The 7,938-nt window shown below is 41.3% G+C and overlaps 1 pseudogene; it reads right to left on the bottom strand.

Moving 5' to 3' along the window:
* Nucleotides 1-4,785, bottom strand: part of LOC116687025 (extracellular calcium-sensing receptor-like) — a 37,614-nt pseudogene extending 32,829 nt beyond the window's left edge.
* Between the last annotated feature and the right edge of the window lie 3,153 nt (nt 4,786-7,938).

A 7,938-nucleotide genomic window follows, 5' to 3' on the forward strand; every position in this document is an offset into this window, starting at 1 on the left:
TGAACAGCGCCACTGTGGCGGCGGACTGGTCCACGGTTACCTCATAGCACGCTGCCAAATCTTTGCTCTATCGCATAGGCATCAAATTTTAATTCACTTAGTCTTTTAAAATCATGCCATGCTGCATTGATCCCCAACTTGTGGGCTACTGCGGTGCAGTAGCCCAAATGCCAGGGAGTCTACTGCTGATGCAGGCACTGATGGGGAACAGTGGGTCCAGCCCCCACTCTGGTGAGGCAAGGCACTAGCTTCATCTGCTCATACTCTACCCAATATGCTTGAGAGCTTGCCAAACACAGCTGCACTCCTGCTGTTAAGACTTATTGAAAGCTGTGAGGAAGATGCTCAGCCCCCCTGTCAGGGAGGGGAGTTTTGCACACAGAAATCTAAGCACAAAACTGAAGGGGTGTAAATCAACAGTCCTCCTCCTACTCTACTGGGCGGAGGGGCATTGTAGCACAGACTATGGTGTGTGGCGGCGTCTGCTCTTCCTCACGAGCTCATTTATGTTAGACGCAGCTTGCCTCTGCTGCTTTTGTACTTCGGGAACTCTTTGTTAGTTTTTCCATTATTCTAGTTGATTTCGCAAGCATACATAAACTTCGTCAGGGTCCTCTTGGTAAATCGCTACCTGTAAATGTGCCTGCTACAAAACAGTCTTGAGGACTTTGTGATCTAGATCGGGGCCTGAGTTTATTGTCGTTTTTTAGTCCTTTCAACTCGAGTGGAGTTCGTCTGTTGATCACTTTCCCTGCTGCTGTCGCTGTTCGCTATATTCCTTCTTCCTGAGTCTTGTGGGGTCTATGTGTGGGTGGGACTGGGTCCTTTAGACATGTGAAAATGCTCGCGGGATTTTGTTGCAAAAAAGACGCTGAATATGGGGTCTAGCTTTGATTGGGCGGCTGGGACTGTGTCGCTGGTTGTGGGGAGCCGCTGCTGCTCCCCTGGCGCTGACGTACCATTTTAATTTAGATAACATTCTAAAGACTGTACGCGGCCCTCTACTTGCCGGAGCAATGGGTCCTGTGGTGACGTCATTTGTAATGGCATTTGGCTGTAAATTGGGCCGTTACCATGGGGCTTGGATCTGTGGGTTTTGATGGCCGTGGACCTAGTTACAACTGTATCGCGCTGGTGGTGTAGTGTGAGGGGCGGAAATTTTAGGTTTCTATATCTGTGATCAAACGGGTTTTGTGGGACTGGGGGCTGCCTAGCGGCAGCGGGGTTTTCTCGCGCTAACGGTTTTATTCTGGTTCAGATTCTGTCTCAGTTTTTGGGAAACTTTGCTATCTGTTTGTCAATCACATTGTTCTGTAATTGCATTTGTCATTTTCAACCCACCCGATATTCTTTTGCTGCGCTTCATACTCCTGTTGCTTGGTGGTTAGTCAATTTAAACCATTTCTTTCTTTTCCTCCTCTGCCTGCCTTTCGCATACTACAACTACTTTGTTCCATACTTCACTATTCAGTTCATCTGTTCTCCGGGGACGGCGCCCCTCTCTCAAACCGATCCTCCTCCTCACAGTTCTTTCACCATCTCTTTTGCTACTTTCTCCTTCCTTTACCTGCATACTTTTCCACTGCCCCTACAACACTTACCATAAGAGTCGTCTTTTACAACAAAAGTAAGCAGTGAGAAAAAAATCCCACAAGCCAAACACAACAAAAATTCACCCATGCACAACGAACAACTTTTTCATTAAGACTCCATACTAGAGTCCTTTTTATGTGACCTCTATATCTTTACAACTAAAAAGTGACCTCTCACTCCTTCGCACAAATACACACGGTTGGAATCCGTTAAATTACAATGACAATCTGTTTAACGGCAACCTTTTAGGATGTTCACACAGAACCAAGGGTGGCAATTCACAATCACTCATCTGACAAACTATCAGTCCCCTTAGCCGTCGTCACCTCGTCAACCATCTGACCGTTTGTGGCCTCTGCTGATTTGTCCTTTTCCTCTCACTACACGCAACCTCGTAATTCACAATTTCTTAAAACTCTCTGAGTTGTTTCCTCTTTTTAATCAATCACATTGAGCCACCACATTTCAGTGTTTATCCTTATATTACAGCACCATTCAATACAATACATTTCGCTTAAACAACACTACACAGTTGAAATGTGACACTCAATTACGTTTTCAGCCAATAACAAATTTGATTTAAACAGGCGTTCTCTTACCTTTTTTGTTGAGAGCTCTCATTGATCAACACGCAACGAGTCGCAAGTCGTACGAAGCCTCAGTCCTGTCTTCACGGCTGGTGGATGTGCAGCCGGTGGACTGAGCTGAACGGCGTGGACACAATGCCAAGGTCCCAGTTGGATTACCCCTGTCCATTATTATCACTCGGGGGTCACCAAATTGTTGGAGAAATCCTTCTATAAACTGACAACTGACTCCATGATGTATTAACACAGCGTTTATCTTGTGGTCAACAGATGAAATGCGTTTCCGAGCAGTTACACGTGCACGGACCGGATGGGACTTGTCTAGTACAGAGGTCCCCCCCAAGGCACTTAAACAATATTGTGCTCAGGGTTATATTGTTCCCCTTGTGGGGCCTGATTGGTCAGCTATACTGTTGCTGGGTTACACTCTCTGCTCTGCCTCTTCCCTCTGTTTCCTATTATTTTCAGTTATCATTTACCTCACCAGACAGCTATGTTCACTCCTCTTAGTTTGTAGCCTGTTCTTGAGTTAGCAGACCGTCCTGAACTTCAGTGTCCTTGGCCTCACACATTCCTCCTCCCGTGCTCACGTAGCTTATCTGACTAAGATAGCCCTGTCTGTTCTCTCCCTCCTAGCTGGAACCCAGCTGCAAAGCATAATGTATAATATGTCACACATACACACACTCTTATTTAGTCTTGGTATAATCAGTATATACTTTTAAGCCAGCTTTTACGTGGGCCGTTCCTGGTGCCTGTTCATCACCACCTCAGTCATTGGTATTATTTTCCCAAGTAGAATAAAGATATTCGGATAATGAAAACAGTGCAGCTTGATTGTGGATCTGCTCATCGCGGTTAATCGGTTGCAGTTTGCCAAGCCGGTAACAGGTGAAGCTATGTCAGCCAAGTGTAGATAGCTGGGATAAGTGCACGTTACGGCTTTCTCAAATAGACCGCGTATCAATCACAGATTTACTGATGCAGAATTGAGAAGACAATGCGCCATATGTTTCACCCATGAGCGCAGCTTCTAATGGAAAGTAACAAAGAGGGGAAGCATATCGTCACCTCTAAAATAATCGCCTAAGTCATTTTTTCACGTTTTTCAGGAAACAACAAAAAACTGAACCAATACTGAACATATTTTGAATTAGGCAGTTATACAAAGGCGTAGAATCACATGACTGTTCAACTGAGAATGTAGGAAATTTTACAGAGTGGCCAGCACGTGAGGAGATGATTTAGGCAAGAAAATACTTTTTGTCAAAAAATGACTAGGCAATATTTTAGAAGGTGACGATTTGCAAAAAAGGAAATATGGCTCTATCAAACGGAGAGAAAAAAGCTCAACATAGCGGACCCGACTGAATGTTTGAGGGTGTAATAATATCTACTTAGCCTATAGTCACCCACATTTTACAAGTGTAGGTACACTGTGTTTCAATTGCTTAAATATGCTCGTTTCATTCTGTTTTTATGAGTAATATAGTGCTGGTTTTACTAAAAGTGTCTTTGACTAGCCTACCATGTAAAGCACTCTATAAATAAATGAACTTATTATTATTTAGTTTGCCTTAAAAGTGAGCAGAGGGAATAATGTTCTCGGGAAATGGACCCTACGGACTCTGGCTTAATTTCAACCTGTATTCACAAATGCCTGGAGAACATATGTTACAACAATATGCACACATCTCTATAAACTGTATCTATTCTTTGTACAATTAATGTTATACAGAACAATCAGAAAGGGACAACAACCTAGAAAAGAAGTAAATGAATTCAATACACGGTGAGCATATGTAAAACAAATTCATGTTTTTTTTATTCTTCTGACAGTGACCGCACCAAAATAAAAAAGATTAAGGACCATTGTGGTGTTCCCGGTGTGATGATGTAAAATAAACTACATACGTAGGCCTATACTGATATAGGCCACGTTATAGTCAGGGTGTGAGGCAAGGCAAGGCAAGGCAGCTATTTGTATAGCACATTTCAGCAACAGGGCATTCAAGTGCTTTACACGAAATCATGTTAAAAGATAAAACACAAGTACAAAAAGTTAAAAATCAAGCATTAAAAACTAATAAAAACCATGAATAGACAGTTAAAACAAATAGAAACATTAGGACACATAAAAACAAGAATAAAAGTTACAGTGCAGCAAAGAAATTTAAAGAAATAAAGAATTTAAAGAGACTATATTGAGAAGGTTATGAAACCAATGTACTGTAGCTAATAAAAAAACATTAGGCCTACATATTAAGGAGTATTAGAACACAAACTTTCCTTTATTGAGAGGATTACGCAACAAGAAAATAAAACATGAATGTTAGTGTCTCGACCAGTTGCCATTATTATCATGGTAATAATGCTACATTATATTGTCACACTTAATCTTTGGAGCGCGTTGTATAAAACCTGAAGCTGAGACCACGGACGCTGCGCTGCTCATCTCTACTTTACAGAGAGAGGGACACCCGATGCGACATCGCAGGTCCGCGACAGGCAGCAGCCACGCCGCGGCACCGCGCATGCCAGGCGGCCCGACACCTTTCGTTCCCACCGGGAAAGTCCCAATCCGATTGGGTGCCAGTGCAACCATATCTAACCATCTAAACAAACTGTAGTAGGGTTTAAAATCAAACGCCGACAACAATGTGACAAGGAGGCTAGCATGTTTATAAAAATAAGCCGAACACATGCAGAAGACAACGGAAAAACTGTTAACAACTGTTAAACTGTTTATTTCGGATCAGACGGCAGCTGACTTGACACATGAGACTCCGGATTAATCTTAGCCTGGCTGTTAGCCTGCTCTGTGACCAGGCTAGCCGCAAAGAATAATTCTCCATGGTACTTGGCTGGGCTTAATTCAATCCGGTTTCGTGCACCGAAGTCAAAGCTAAATTCATCCAGGTAACTTGAATATCCCGGCTTAATCCCTTTCCTAGTTTTGTGCACAGGCCCTGACCAACAGAAAACTCAGATAGAAAAATAGTAAACAAAACAAATACTCACGGGCCAGCCGGACCCCACCATACAATAAAAATTTTAATTCACACAACTAGGCCGAATTAACTTTTTGTGAAGAAGCAGGCAACTTTGGAGTCCCTAAAAATCCTTGCTCTTTAAGAGCTCTTAGAATCTGGAAAGCCACTTATTACTTTCTGTTGCTTTGTCTTTTGCGTTTTGTTTTATTATCTTTAACTTTCTTGGCGGCTCTTTTACATGTTCTCGAAAATAGGCGTGATTCCATCTTCAACAGGCTTTCAAAAATCTGCGGCAGTCACAAATAATCTTCTCCCCTCCCGGCATTTGTCACAGTGCCACTGAGTGTAAGAGTATTCCTTTCAGGCTAATGTATTTTAAAGATGGAGGCACAACATGGCTGCCGACATTTGAGGACTCGCTCAAAGTATTCTGAATGATTCTGAATGGAAGCTTCTCCGCTTACCAGAATACGTTGATTAGTGGTGAAGAACAAAAGGTTTTGTTTTTGCTAAGAAGCAACTCAAAAAATGTTTGGACCACAATCTGGTCAAACAGGACTAAGCAGTCAGTCACCAACCCTGCTGCCATTTTTTGGCATGAGTGAAGAATTATCCAAGGACCTTTCTAAATGTGACCAAGGCTTCTTGAAGAAAAGAGCTACTGCAAAATAACTCTAAATTTGGGTATTTATCAGGTGGCAGTGTTTTGCTATTTTTTTCTTCCGAACCCTTCACTGCAGCCTCCTTAGTTAGGTGATATCCATTCTGCACCCAGGGCTGCTAGCCTCCAGCCTGCAACCGGCCTGCCTGGAGATCTGGAAGATCTGGCAGGACAGGTCTATGAACATGGGATGTTGCATTGATGAATCTGAGTCTCCTGCACATAAGTCTGGCCTCAACCCCATCAGAAAACATTGGTTTCAACTTTTGGTCGGGTGGGCCACTGACCAAGCTGTCATATTTGACACGGAAAAAAAGGAACAAGGGGAGAAGAGAAAAAGGCCAGTGTTGGGTTCTTATTTCAAAAAAGTGTATCTTTAATTTCATAATGGAAGTAGAAGTGTGTGTATCCAGAAAATATATCATATTACTAAAGTCACCTTCTTTGATCCCTCTCCGGGAACCATCACCTTATCGTGGTGGAGAGGTCCGTGTGTCCTATGAACCGAGGGCTGTGTTGTTGGGAGCTGTGTGCTCCTGGTAGGGTCTCCCATGGCAAAGTGGTCTCAGGTGAGGGGCCAGACAAAGAATGGTTCAAAATCCTATGAACACTTTCTACAACACACTATGTCACTTTTGATCGCTTTGTTCAAATATATGACTAAAACATGTTTAATAACACATTACATTTGCATATTATGTCAACACTAAACTGTATGATCTATTTTCTGATATCTAATGGGATGGTTACTGTCAACCACTCAGCACATCAAATTAGAGTTGATTTCCATTCCCACATTTAAAAACGAGGTATAAAAACCTAATTTCTTCTTTAATGCATTATTGAAGTTTGGTAAGTTTAAAAGGCAGCATCATGATCAAATTCTCCAGGGCACAGTTTAGAGAGGATCATGATGTAACAGCCCTGACGGGAAGTGTCCAGAGTGAGCTGAGAAGACAGGTGTGGAGGGACGTCGGAGACACCGGAATGGCGGAGGCAGTTTGTTAGTTTGTTAGACCGCTTGTGAGTGGAAAGAGCCTGAGGTGTAAGTCGGTATGCATGACGACATGAACTTCACCACATGTGCTCCTACTAATCAGGTCCAAAAGACACAACCTCTGTAGAGATGGCTAAAGTGTTTCTAAACTAACAAGTATCTAGCAAATATTTGTTTTTTTAACTAAACAGGGCCATTGAAGCATCCCACTGACTAATTAACATATCTTTGACTGAAAAATAACAATAACACCAAATTAATTATACATGTGTCCAATGTCTCATTAATCAGGCGTTTGAAGTGTTTTTGTGATTAGTTGTCCAACGTCTAACTTTAATTCCCTTATCCAAAAGCAGCATTCCTTAGAATAATGTAACAGTAGGGTCAAGTAAGGAAAAAATAAATGTACATGTGCCAAAGTCATTAACAGTATTTTATGCCTTGCAGGGAACATTGTTGAAAACATATTACCATACACACTATCAGTAATATATTGTTTTCACATGTACCGATTCTATTTTAACAGTTAAATCTTCTAGCCAGATATATTCAATATTAGTATATATTTAAAAATTAGCCTACATTAGTAGCAATAAGATGTCGATGACTGTTTGTTCTCTGCGCAATTGCATGTTTGAAATGTAAAATGTTGGCCTTAAAGTGTTATGAAACAACAAGCATCCAACAACATTTTGTTTATAACTAAAGAGGGCCTACGAGGCATATCAGCTGACTAATAAACGTCTCTATGATGAAAAATAACAATAACACCAAATTAATATCAAATGATAATTCAGGCATGTTGAAATGTCTATTTGATCAGTTATCCAAAGCGTAACTCTTATTTTCTACCAATAATGAAAGTTCCATGAGAATGATGTAAAATGTAGGGTCAATAATAATAAGAAAAATAAATGTGCACTTGTAATACCATGTATCAGTATTTACTGTATGTATGTGGTGGATGTGTGTAAAACACATATTACCATACACACAAAGTAGTAATATATTGTTCACAAATAAAGATTTTTTATAACACGGTTAAATGTTACTGGCCAGTACAGATATTTCAGGGAAACAAGTACTATTAAGATGTTGATCTCTCTT

This window comes from Etheostoma spectabile, chromosome 3, assembly GCF_008692095.1.
Source record: "Etheostoma spectabile isolate EspeVRDwgs_2016 chromosome 3, UIUC_Espe_1.0, whole genome shotgun sequence".
NCBI lineage: Eukaryota > Metazoa > Chordata > Actinopteri > Perciformes > Percidae > Etheostoma > Etheostoma spectabile.